The sequence below is a fragment of the Mustelus asterias genome, chromosome 4, assembly GCF_964213995.1.
Source record: "Mustelus asterias chromosome 4, sMusAst1.hap1.1, whole genome shotgun sequence".
Lineage (NCBI taxonomy): Eukaryota > Metazoa > Chordata > Chondrichthyes > Carcharhiniformes > Triakidae > Mustelus > Mustelus asterias.
The window spans coordinates 30,005,727-30,018,576 of record NC_135804.1 but is presented as its reverse complement, the minus strand read 5'-3'; positions in this window follow the sequence as shown (position 1 = coordinate 30,018,576).

Here is a 12,850-nt window from a genome sequence, read left to right as displayed (position 1 = left end):
GAATACAATGCTTTCTCCATAGTCGGGAACAGTGAAATGACTGTTAGTGAAGCATGATAAACATTACCCAAATGGATAGAATTAACAATTACTGCTCTTGAGGGGTTACTCATCATGGCAGAGACCATTCTTTGGATGTAATCTTAGCAGCCATTCACGCCACGCTTCTGCTGCAGAGAGGTCGGAGAATTTGGCGCCCAGCTAAATCTCCATTCACTGCAGCGAGATGGGAAAATCCCGCTGGCGTGAACAGTCGTAACATTCCAGCCTTTGTCTTCATTAAAATAAAAGCAAAATATTGTGGATGCTGGAAATCTGAAATAAAAACAGAAAATACTGAATAGACTCAGCAGGTTTGTCAGCAACTGTGGAGAGAAACAGTTCAATGTTTCGAGCCTATATGACACCTATATTGAACTTCTACTGTTCTGTAGAAGGGTCATATGGACTTGAAACGTTAATTCTGGCTGTGATTTTCCAGCCTCGCAGCACCTGGGGCAGATCACGCCAACCCTGGCCAATTGCATGCGGAGCTAGGGTTTTGTGCCTGGCACCAAACGGTTTGCAATCATCCCAGCCTCTTTCTGTTGGCACAAACGGGATCTCACCCAGAAAGTCTACTAGACCATCGCCTCCCCTACAGGTGACAGGTAACCAAAGGTTGGGTCAAAGAGGGAAGTTTTAAGGAGTGTCCTAAAGGAGGAAAGAAAGGAAGTGAAGCAGAGAGGTCCAAAGAGGAGATTCTAGTGCTTAGGGCCTTGGCAGCTGAAGACCCTGCCACCAATGGTGGAACAAAGCTGCATAGGCCAGATTTATAGGAGCACAGATCTCTCAAAGTGTTGTGAGGCTGGAAGAGAATTCAGAACTAGAGAACGGTGTTGCCATGGAGGGATTTGACAACAATGATATGAACTTTAAAACTTTTGCCTAAACTGGAACCAATGAGAGTCAGCGAATACAGGACTGATGGCTGAACAGGACTTGGAGTAAGTAAGGAAACAGACAGCAGAGTTTATAGAGGTTTGTCACCACTAATGCCAGCTCAGCAAAAAAATTGTTGAATATTTTTTAGTAGCTTTTGATAAGTGATAGATCAAGATTACCACCCCAGTAGGAAATATTGGCTGAAGTGTGTTCAGCCTTTGAGCATGCATGGTCAATGGAAGAAATAGATACTGTTACTGCATAGTACAAATGTTGTGTTAATGCATATAATTCTTCGCTTTGAATTATAATTGCAAAGTTTAAAATTTATTTATTAGTGTCACAAGTAGGCCTACATTAATACTGCAATGAAGTTACTATGAAAATTCCCTAGTTGCCACACTCCAGCGCCTGTTCGGGTACACTGAGGGAGAATTTAGCATGGCCAATGCACCTAATCAGCTTTTCGGACGTGGGAGGAAACTGGAGCACTCGGAGGAAACCCACACAGACACCGCACAGTCATCCAAGCTGGGAATCGAACCCAGGTCCCTGGCGCTGTGAGATAGCAGTGCTAACCACTGTGCCGCCCTGTTGAACTTAATTAAAATAAATATTTTTTTACATTAAGCTTTAGAAACAGAGCAGACATTGCTGTGAAGTTCAAGAAGTCTGAAAGGATCAACTGATCAACAACAACATAAATTCATCCTCCTGAGTGCGAATGTGATGAAGAGAATGAACACTGCTGGCTGACAATCCTGTTGGCAAGAAGGATACAAACTTTACCCCATGGACAGCTTTTGTCATTCAAATGACCAACCAGTGTTGTCCTGGAAATACTTCAACATGATTATTGCTGGTGGTGAAGGAAGGACAAAGGGTTCAGCGCAGTGGAGACCAAATTGCAGCAAAGGAAATCTCTTGGTTACAAATGTCTCCTTCCCAATGTCAGCTGAATACAAGATTCAAGTACCATTGCTCTGCGCCAGAGAGTTGATGATTTGCCTACAAAATAATCAGACAGAATCAAAAAGATACTTTCAGAATATGGGAAAAGTAGTCCAGAGTTAAGCTGGCACTAATTGGTCTAAACCAAAGAAAAGTTAATTGAATGAGAGACGGTTTCACTCATCTCAGTCCATCCAGAGCTGATGGGGGAAAAGCTGTGGAAGTAAATGGTGGGAATTAGAAGAACTCAGAGCTCTGGCAGTAGCACTTGGCCATAACTAATGCCTGGATTATGTATAATCCCATTACACGGCCATTCAAAACTGTACAGGCTTTTCAGAGAACAAAGGGCCGTGTTTAAAATTCTAAGTACATACTGGAATATTCATCACAATTGCTAATACTCAGTACTTCAGAGATGTTTGCATTTTTTCTCAGTGATGGTATAATAAGAAGCACGGACATTTAAAATCAAACAAGTCAGCAGTTAACAATAATTGTTTTATTATTGCAAGAGTGTTTCCCTCGATACTTGTGTCTTTTGGGAATCAAGATGTACCATTTAATGGTGCTTATGGGATGTCATTTCCCTTAAAGAAGTCAAGATGGTCGATCAGGCAGGATTGTTCCCTTCTGAGTTAAAGTTGGCTGGGAAAAGACGATGGCTTGCCTTTCTTAATCTCACGGGGTCCCAAAGCACTTTACAGTCAGTTATTTTAATGTGTTTTATCTTCAGTTTATTTTAATGATTGGTTCCATTACTTTAAGGTGTGAAATAAAAACATAAAATGCTGGAAAAACTGCGGGTGGAATTCTCCCAATTATTTTATTGCGGCAGGTTTGGTGGCGGGCGGGAGTGGAGAATCTAGCGGAAGACAAAAAGCCAGAAACCCAGCAACAGAAAAGCATGTTGCAATTCTCCCATATTAGCAGGACAGCTTTCCCGCATGAACATTATTTTTCTTTATTTGCATATCATGAATCCTCATTCAAACAGCTGCTTGTCGGAATCTCAACTTCCAATCTTGCATCACGCCAGCAGGAAATTACTTCAGCCTCAAACTCATTTGAAAAAAGTGGCGTACACAAGGTGGACCTCAGTTCACTTAAGAATTTGAGTTGAGTGCAACATACATAGCCCACCTGCTATAGCACTACACAACTCCTTTTGCGCTGAATGCCATTCTGCTGGGGCAGACCGATTCGTGCCCTCCAGCTCCAAGCCAGCATCATATATATGGACAGCACTGTGCTGCTAGATTCATGGACCCTCCCCTTTGACCGAGTTGGGTTAGTACTGCACCTGGGATTGGGGAGTGCAGGGGTCTTCTGCTTCCTATAATTGACACCATTGTCTGTCTGAACAGCACTGCGCTGTGGGACTCATCCTGCCTCCACTCCAATGGATTAATGTTCGACTGGTTATGGGTTGTCTGGTGTGGATGGGGCTGACAAAGACAAGGGGGACAATGAGGAAGGAGGGCTGTGCAAGGGCAGGAGAGGAAGGGCAAGGAGGCAGGATGAAGATGATGAACAGTGGAAGGCAAAGAGAAGATAGAGGGCTAGGAAGCTGGACACCAACAAGGGTGCACGAAATGTTGACAAACAAGGGGATGCACACAGACTCCAGAATAGGGGATGGGATGGGGGCTCGTTAGCGTGGGATGGTTCGCACCAGACTCAGAATTCAGGGGTGGTGTGGTTTGGGACGATCACTTTTGTCCTTAGTTCTCTTTGTAAAGGGGAACAATGTCAATGTTCCTGTTTTAGTTCAGGGGCTGGCAGACAAGAGTCACAGAGCGCAGATAATCCTGCTGTGAAATGGAAAGGAGTCACAGATGGCAGGCAGTCCAGAGACTTTGTGGACCTCACAGTCAGAAGTCAGAGACAGTGCAGATGTGTAGCAAGCATGTAGCAGGAGCAATCATTGGAAGCAAGGTGTCCCCCAGCTGCAGGTGAGACAAGAGATGCGAGCTCCACAGGAAACAAGCACAGATTGGTGTGCAGGGCTATGCTTTGTCGAAGACCCTGGGCTTGACAGGCTCTGTACAATTGTGCAGAGGGAATGGTGATGCTCGCTGGGGGCATCTACAGCCTGTATATAGGAAAGACGGGGAGCACTCATGGGAGTCTCAGCTCACAACCTCCAGATGGGGTGGGTAGGGGTGCACTTGGGGCTTGGGCATTTTGCAGGTGATGGGTTCATAGGGTGAGGGGGGGGGGGGAGGGTCAGAATGTCCACCACAACAGATTGGGTCCAGTATTAGTGGGGGGAGGAATAGCAGGAGGCAATTCAGCCCGCACTTGGTGAGGCTCCAGGTAAACCGGAGACACATGGACAGTAAGGGAAGGGGTTAGAATGCAGTTCTGAAATTCAGGTCCTAGAACAATGGCGTCATGCAAAAAAGAATGAGTTCTCTCTGGCAAGGGTATCATAGAATCCCTGCAGCGCAGAAGGAGATCATTTGGCCCATTATGTCTGCACCAACACTCCAACAGAGCAACTTACCCAGGCCTGCCTCCACCCCATTTCCTTTACCCTGCTAATCCATCTAATCTGCACATCTTGGGACACTAAGGGGCAATTTACCATGGCCAATCAACCTAATCTGTACTTCTTTGGACTGTGGGAGGAAACCAGAGCACCCGGAGGAAACCCACGCAGACACGGGGAGAATGTGCACACTTCACACAGACAGTCACCCAAGGCTGGAATTGAACCCGGGTCCCTGGTGCTGTGAGGCAGCAGTGCTAACCACTGAGCCACCATGCCACACATAAGGCAGTATGAGGTAGTGTGGGAAGACCGCTGCACTGAGCAATGGAGCTCCTTCTTGGGATGCACACTCACTTGTTGGTGCCGCTACAGTAGACAGGATCCAGGTCAGTTCCAAACGACAGAGATACGTTGACCAGGAAGCAACTGAAAGCCAATAATTTCACTCAGTGCTGTTAAAGGGAGAGGCAGATCACAATAGCTTGAGATCAAGGTTTCACAGAGTCCAAGATAGGAATGCAGCTTTGGAGAGTGAAGGCAATAGTGAAGGTAACATAGCTGCATCATATCTGCCATCCCATCAGTGAAAGGCAGTCACTGGTTAACAATAAGTACCATTCATTAGTGGTCAAATGGATCACATTTGAAAGTTGATTGGTGCCATTTCAAGGAATGGAGCGCGGAGCTACTTTACTTTAATAATTTTATTCACACCTTCTCACCCCAGAGAGCTCCAGATGTCACATCTCTGGGATGGAATATTGCTCACCTCTCTGTGTGTGCTCGCATCTCAGGGTAAGGCTGTGTCAGGCACAATGCAGTCAAGGCACCCAAAGCTGTGCAACCCCACATCTCCCACAGATCTGTCAATCAGAACTTCCCTTTCTGCATCCTTTAACCACTGATGTCTTCGATGTTTAGTTTCAGAACAAAGGTACAAGGACTAATGTATCCAAGGCTCAATGCTGTGTTTCTCAGAATCCACATTCACTGGAGGAACCAACGGAGAGAGAGAGGTGTTGCTGTGCACATCTCCAGTAGGAGGCATCTCCTGGGGGACATGGCCAAGGGGAGAGTGAACATGAACAGGAGGGTGAGGAGGAAGGACCCAGACAGCAGAGGCGCCTTGCCACATCAAGGGTTTATCATCAAAGGGTCTCCTACTTACAAATGAATGAGAGGCAGTGCCGGGAGTGCCTTTGATTGTTCAAGAACCTGCTTCATCACATATGCCACATTCTTTGTGAAGCCCTGATGCCACATGGGGTTGGAAGATTCCACTGCCAGTGGCTTTGAAGGTGATGGCAACATTCAATTTCTTTGCCTCTGTGTCTTTTCTGGGATTAACAGGGGACCTGTAGATCATCTCTCAGTCCACAACAATCAATGCATAAAGGAGGTGACCGCTGCCCTTTACAGGAAGGCCCATCATTATGTCAGGTTTGCTCTGATGAAGATAGCCAGGCGCAAAGATCATTGGCTTCGCAGCTATCTCAAGCTTCCCAAGAGTGCAAGGTGGAATAGGTTCCACCCATGTGGCTTTACAGGCTTAGTGATTATTAACCGCCAGGGCTATCAATCCATCAACGTGAAACTGGTATGCGACCATCACAAGCACGTCCTGCACGTGTGCATGTTACCATGGGAGTTGCCATGACTCCCACATCGTCAGTCACTCAGGTGTCTGGGATTTGTGATGGACTGGAATGTCTGCAGGGCTGGTTGCTGGGGGTAAGGACTACCCACTTAAACACTGGCTGATGACTCCAGTGCGCTGCCCTCAAACTCGTGTCGAGGAGAGGTGCAATGCTGCTCACAGCTCTACAAGCTCCCTTACAGAACAGAACACAGGACTTCTGAAGATGTGTTTCAAATGCCGGTCAGATCAGGTGGCTTTCTGTAATGCACACTGTAGAGGGTTTCCCACATGATCGCAGTTTGCTGCGTCCTTCACAATCTGCTTAGGCAAAGAGGTGAGCCCTTCCCACAGGATGAACTGGAGGAGCCTGGGAGCTCATCAGATGATGAAGTCCAGGAAGCCCAAGGAGATGCTGAGGGAATATGCGCGCGCTGATGCCCTGGAGGAAGAAAGACGTAGGAGGGGATGTGCCTACCATACTTTAATAACTGACAGGTTCCAGGAAAAGTAAATTAAGTGAGGTCATCAGAACACAACTGCTGTAGCCCTCCAAACCATTCCCAGTCATCTGAGGGGATAGCTGAACCACTGCTGAGAGCACAAGTCCAGCACTCACTCGTGCCTGTTCTGAACTCATGACTCACGAGGACAAGACCTCAGTTTTGCTTACCAGTGACCTGCTAATGCACTCACTCTGTGAACTTCAAGTCCACTAAGAAACGACAGCAATGTGTGATGCTTTTGACAGCATCTAATGATGAAAACGCTGCCGTGAATGAGATATGGACCAATCTAACACTCTCATCCTAAAGTGCCTGTCCAGGGTTCAGACACTAATACTGAGGAGATCCAGATCCCACTGGAGTATCAATGCTGATGACCTACTCTCAACCATTACTATCCCTTGAGCAATAATGGTTCAAAACTTTCCAATCATACACTTCTAATAAAGATTTAAATACGTCTTCCTGACAACACACAAGGACCCAGAGACTAGTTGCACTGAGGTTGACTTCACGTGAATGTTTATCTTATAATGGGACACTGTCACACAAGTGGTAAGATGACTAAACCTCAAGATTAAGAGAATTCCAAAGTGCAAAATCACAATGCCTTCAATTCACCGGAACAATAACATTACATTCCAATGATTTTCATTAGGTGCAGTTTATTTACAGTGATAACACACAAGGTGAACCAAAGATGAGAGCAAATTTTATACTTTCCTAACCCTACACTATCCCTTGGTGCAACCCCGACATCCACAGCAGAGATGGCGACAGCCTGGTGACAGGTATGTCTGATGCCAGCGTTGACCCTGGCAGACGTCCTCTGGTGGCCTGAGGCCTTGAGGGCCCTGGACTGATAAGAGTCTCCTGTTCAGGGGCAGAAGCACCCGTGGCAGCCTGCACTATTGGAATGGGTGTGGGTACAGGCAGAGAAGACTCTAAAAGACTACACACCCATGGAGTGTCTTGAGTGCAGGCCCTGGGAGTGTCCAGCTGACGAGCATCCTCGTTGTGGGTGCCAGGGCCCCTGCCTGATTCCACCAGGAGATAGGGCACCTGGAGGGAGGTCGAGGTGCCTTTTCGCCATGTTGTCTACATCGTGATGGTGCCCCACCAGAGTCTGTGGCCATGGAGGGCAGGGCTGAACGCCAGCCAAACCTGCTGGATCAGGGTCTCCATGATGGTTGCCAATCTTCCAAGTGGCCTTGAGGTGCTCGCATGTCAGAGGCATGTGATCAGACAGAGCGTGGACAGACTCCTCCATCATTTGCTTGAGTCTGTTGCAGCTCTGCCCGATGTTCCGCTGCTTGCTGTGTTATCTCCACCAGTGAGCTGACAACAACTTCCAGAGGCTCATTATCTGAACAGGACTGAGCAGCTGGCTGGTCTCCAGCTGCCCTCTGAGAGCCGGAGACCTGGACTGTCCTTTCCTCTGACTGCTGCGGGGATGTGTCAGTGAAGTGTTCTCCAGAAAGCAACCCTGAGTCTAATCTAGAGCTTTACCCCATCGAGGTGTGTGTCTCTGCACTGGTGGAGGGTGTGAGTGAGTGCTCTGATGGACCTGCGTGAGCCCCCTCATCCCCGGTTGTGTTTTGGAGGCTGGAGCTCCTGCTGCTTGGATGTCCACGGTCTGCTGGTGCCTGCAAGAAAGAAGAGTTTTAGTGGACAGGCTTCAGAGACATCAGAGTACATTTGACACACTACGATTGATGGAGTGATGGAGCTGTGATTCATACCAGGATGTTGGGAGAAACCAAGCTTCCGTTCCCCGGCGGAGCCATCCCTGTCTTCTCCAGCAAGGTCGGCTGAAGCGTCCTTGAATCGGTCAATGGGAGTATCTCTGCTGCCCCTTCCCCGGTCTGGGCTCACTCTCGCTTGTTGTATGGCAGCTTGGCCTGTACGAAGACACAAGAAAGAGGATGGAGCAGAGGTTGGGTTAAATGCATGTTCCCTCAGTGTGGTGAGCCCTCCTCCAAAGGCCCAGGGGATGGTGCGTGAGCAACAATACAGATAGAATGGCGGTGATATGAAAGTCTCCGTGAGAGAGTGAGTGTTGATAAGTGTCCCCCGCTATTGGGTGTGTGAGATCTGTGAAGAGAGTAGCTGTTCGAGTACATGATGCCATGGTGAAAGTGGGCGCCATGGCAGTGGTGTAGCGCCCACTGCCTACCCACCCCTGCTATGATTTTACCAAGGCTGGGGAAGGCTTTGGAGCAGCCCATTCGTCCAGGGGATAATTGAGTCCCCAATGAATGGCCACTTCAGGGCCTTCCTTTGCTGCTGCTGGGATTTTTACCACAGCAGAGGAAGCCGGTGCCATATGTCCTGCTCAGCAGCTGAAATCTGCCTAAATGATTGTTGTGCAAGGGAGAGAGGTGCCTCCTGCTCCTCTTTGGGCATCTTGGTCAATTGGAAGGCCCCCGTCCTGGGCATCCCTTACAACTGTTAACTGGCTGCAAGGCTCACTGGGAATGTATTCCCTATGAGTGACCAGGCAGAGGTGGACTCCTGACTTTCACATCGGGGATCCCCAACTTCAATGTAAAATTCAGCCTAAATCTCCAGTTTTCGCAGATCAGGGCTAACTGCCCCCAATTAAAAAACAATTCCTGGGCTCTCATTTTGGCACTCTATGTCTTAAGGGACTGATTGGTATGATCAATTTTTATCGAACACGTGTAAAAAGTATTTTGCTACTTCGGCAGTTGTTGCTTGGCTAACTCTAGAGTCCCTATAGCAGGGTAAGAATTTGTGTCCCTCACCTTTCAACTGCTCACCCGACCTGAATTAACAGACAAACTTCAGAGTCAATCCTACTGCTGCACCATCATTTTCATTCCCACATCTTGTTGCTGCTGTTCCTTCAACTGCGCTTGATCCCCTTGTTGATCCAGAAGGAACTCTTCCAGTATAGACAATAAAAATATAACAAAACGTACTCCAACTTATAAATCAAAGAAAAGGTGTAATAAAGAACCTTCATTACTCCAAACTTGAGGCCTCACCCTGAGCCATTCCAAGCAATTTAACAATTCCCAACAGGTTCTTATTTATACTGGGTCAGCTGGTCAGCTGATCATCACATCATTCTGTCATTGGTTACATGGTTTACTGGGTCAGCTGATCCTTACAGCCTGTTACCATTGGCCACACTACAACAGATCCAATGTTATCATCGGTTACATTCTAACACCCCTCGGTGGAATCCTCTTACCAGCCCCCTCCAAGGTAGACTGTAGAGAACTCAGACCGCTGCTTAGGACGATGCTGCTGTCACAGTAATTCAAGGTGATTCACGGGGAATGGATGTTTGAATCATTTTAAAGTACGTCAAGGTGCAAAATGCAGCTTTCGGCATGCGTCCATTCATTTAAGAATTGTCCATCTGAAAATGTCCAGGTCAAAATTCTGCCCCAACACCTAAATTCAATTCAGCTTTCCAATGGGACTCTCACTGAAGCTGCAGGTGTCTTTAAGGCATTAGTAGCATCTGGATGTCATGTTCTATCTGGCCCTGTGTATGATGGTGAGCTTGAAGTGTGCCAACCATATGATGGTGATGCTTGAGTGCTCCAGCTCCAGTACTTCAAGCATTGAAGATATAGTGAGGCTGAATGCATCCCCGGTGCGCTGTGCCATTACTGCTCCCAAATAGTTCAGGACAGGAGGAACAGATCACAACGAAACAAATCAGAACGTACATAAAATACACATCTATAAAGAAGGAAGAATTTTTAATTGTCGGATCTTCTTTCAGCACTGCTGTACGGCACTCAACAAGTTAAAACTTGGGACACACTGATTTCTTCAGTAATTATTTCTGCTGTAGGCTCATTCCATCTGTGTCAAGCTTGTACTATGTGCGTTGCCTAGTCACACACCAAACACATTCATTCCTCCAACGTTGTATTTGCAGCATGCAATTTAATTAGGATTTCAGGCAGCTTCAGAAGCACATTACTGTCAGCTGATGGCAACTGTACTGTGCGGCTTATTGGGCAAGATTATTTTCCATATGTGTAGCCTACTTAATCAGTAGGTTGAGTTAATTCTTTAAATCTGCAAATACCATCAAATGGAGATGTATGATTATACGTCCTCAAAACTATATGTAACAATTAGTATTAAAACATGTTTTTAGCATTTTATTTTTATTTCTCGGTTGTATTTTATTCACCTAATGTAATTATAATTCTGACCGATGGGGTATAATCAAATGAGCTATTTGAATCTGAAGGTAGAGCCAATGTCACAAACCCTCTATTGGATCATGTGCATGAATAGCCTTTCCAAAAGAAATCAGTGTTGAGGCAATTATCAGCATCAGCAACATGGCTGCAGCTTGGATGACAGAACCTGTATTCTGGGGTTCTGAGGCCACTGCACATCAGAATGTGCCAGATATACTTATCGTACAAAGGGACTGTACACATATTGAGTGCTGGGTTCATTAAAATCTCCAAACAGATTTAAGTTAGAACTGGGCCCCATAATCTGGCTGGAATGCCTCTGCAATGTTCCAAACACTTAACAATCAAATAAAATGTACACTGCAGGGAAACTATTTCTTTTATTGCCGTTAAAGGACCTGATTCTCTTGCACCTGTTGCCAGGTCATTTTATTTTTTCCATGGGTTTTTTTTCAAGGTTTTTATTGCTTCTTTACTGATCACCTGTTTTGCAACTTAGGTATTTACAATCAGATTCTCAAGAGCTGTCTGACTCTGGTTAACTCCATCCATTTCCAAGAATATCTCATGGTGAGCTGCTTGGGGCTCGAGTATCATTTTTTATTTACATGTCTGGAGAAGTTGAAGTATTAGAGATGGCGTGCTGTAATTGTGGGCTTGCACCCTGAATGACTTCTATTCCTGTTCACAACATTATCTCCAGATTCCCCAAGGATCTATTCTTGGCCTCCCTCCTCTTCTATATTCTCTTAGCAACACCATTCATTGATATATCGTCAGCTATCACCCTGCCACCAGCTGCAAATGCTTGCCACTGATTACATTTCTCTTCCATGTGGGCGGTTAAAATGTCTTCTGCCCAAAGACTTTGTTTCACCCAAGAGGACCTCAACCGCCATGTGACTACGGCAAGCCACGGTACACAAGAGGCAACAGTGCACAAGGACATTATTCCAAGTGTCCCCCTTTTCCATAAAATGAAAAAGAAGTTGCATGCAGAGGGCTGGTAACCCTCCAGGAATGGTCAGGAATTTACTGGAAACAGCATCAATCTCGCAGTGGTAAAGAAATCATTCTGAGAGGTTGGGACCTGCCTGTTTCATCATTTGCCATTATTCAGCTTGCAATTTTGCATGATTGTGTTATCATATGCCCCAGCATCAGTGGCAAAGGGAGCAGGGTGACCAGGTTGGTGGAGGGTGGGGAGGGAGGGGATGGGGGGGCAGGGGGGGGGTGTGGGAGGGTACATTGTGAATCGCCTGGAGCCTCTTTCATTATTCTAAGTGTCGAAAGATTGCAATGTGGAGCATGCCGAAATGACCAACACGGAAAACTCCTGTTTTCTTGCTGTTACGTTTCTTGAGAAAATCCCACCCGCTGAGTTTGGTTTCACAATTCCATCCACTTCAAGATGGTGTTCACCAGGAAGACATCCAAAACCTGAAACCATCTTTCCATTCGTTAGGATCTGTTTAGCAGTCAATATCTTTGTGTCATGTGAAACAGTACAAATCGCTTCTGGTACATGGAGGGTTACGAGTCTGAACTGTTGACTTGTTTCAGCTGAGATGGTGAACGTTTGCTTAATGTCTACTCTCTGGAACAGCAGATGTTCCTTCTTCCCATTGCGTTGAGCTGTCACCTTAGTTTGTCCTTTTGGGGTGAGCACTGTTCCATCATATAGCTTTAACTTTACCTTCATTTTCAGCTCACCATCCTGAGCAAATTCACGCAGGTCTGCAAAGTTCATGATGTAGCATGTAGCAGTGGTGTCTATCTGACATTTCACATTAACCTGACACTCATCATTTCAATAGTTGCAAACCCCATATTTTCCCTTGAGACCTGATGGAGCCAGAGAGATTTGCGAGAATCATTGTCCAACATCTCTCCAGCAAACATCTACATGGGCTGGTTTTCCTTCTTTCCAGCAAAGCACTTGTGTGCAAAGTGATCCAGTCTCTGACAGTTAACGCACCGCTTTCCCTGTGCTGGGCATACTTCCTTTTCTTTTGTGTGCTGTCCTCCAGAATATTTACATCCGGTACTCTGGCCTTAATCTTTCTGTAACAGTTTGTCCTTTTCTTCATTGTCTTGTGCTTGAAAGGCCTGAACTGCCTCTCTGCAGAAATCAAAGCTT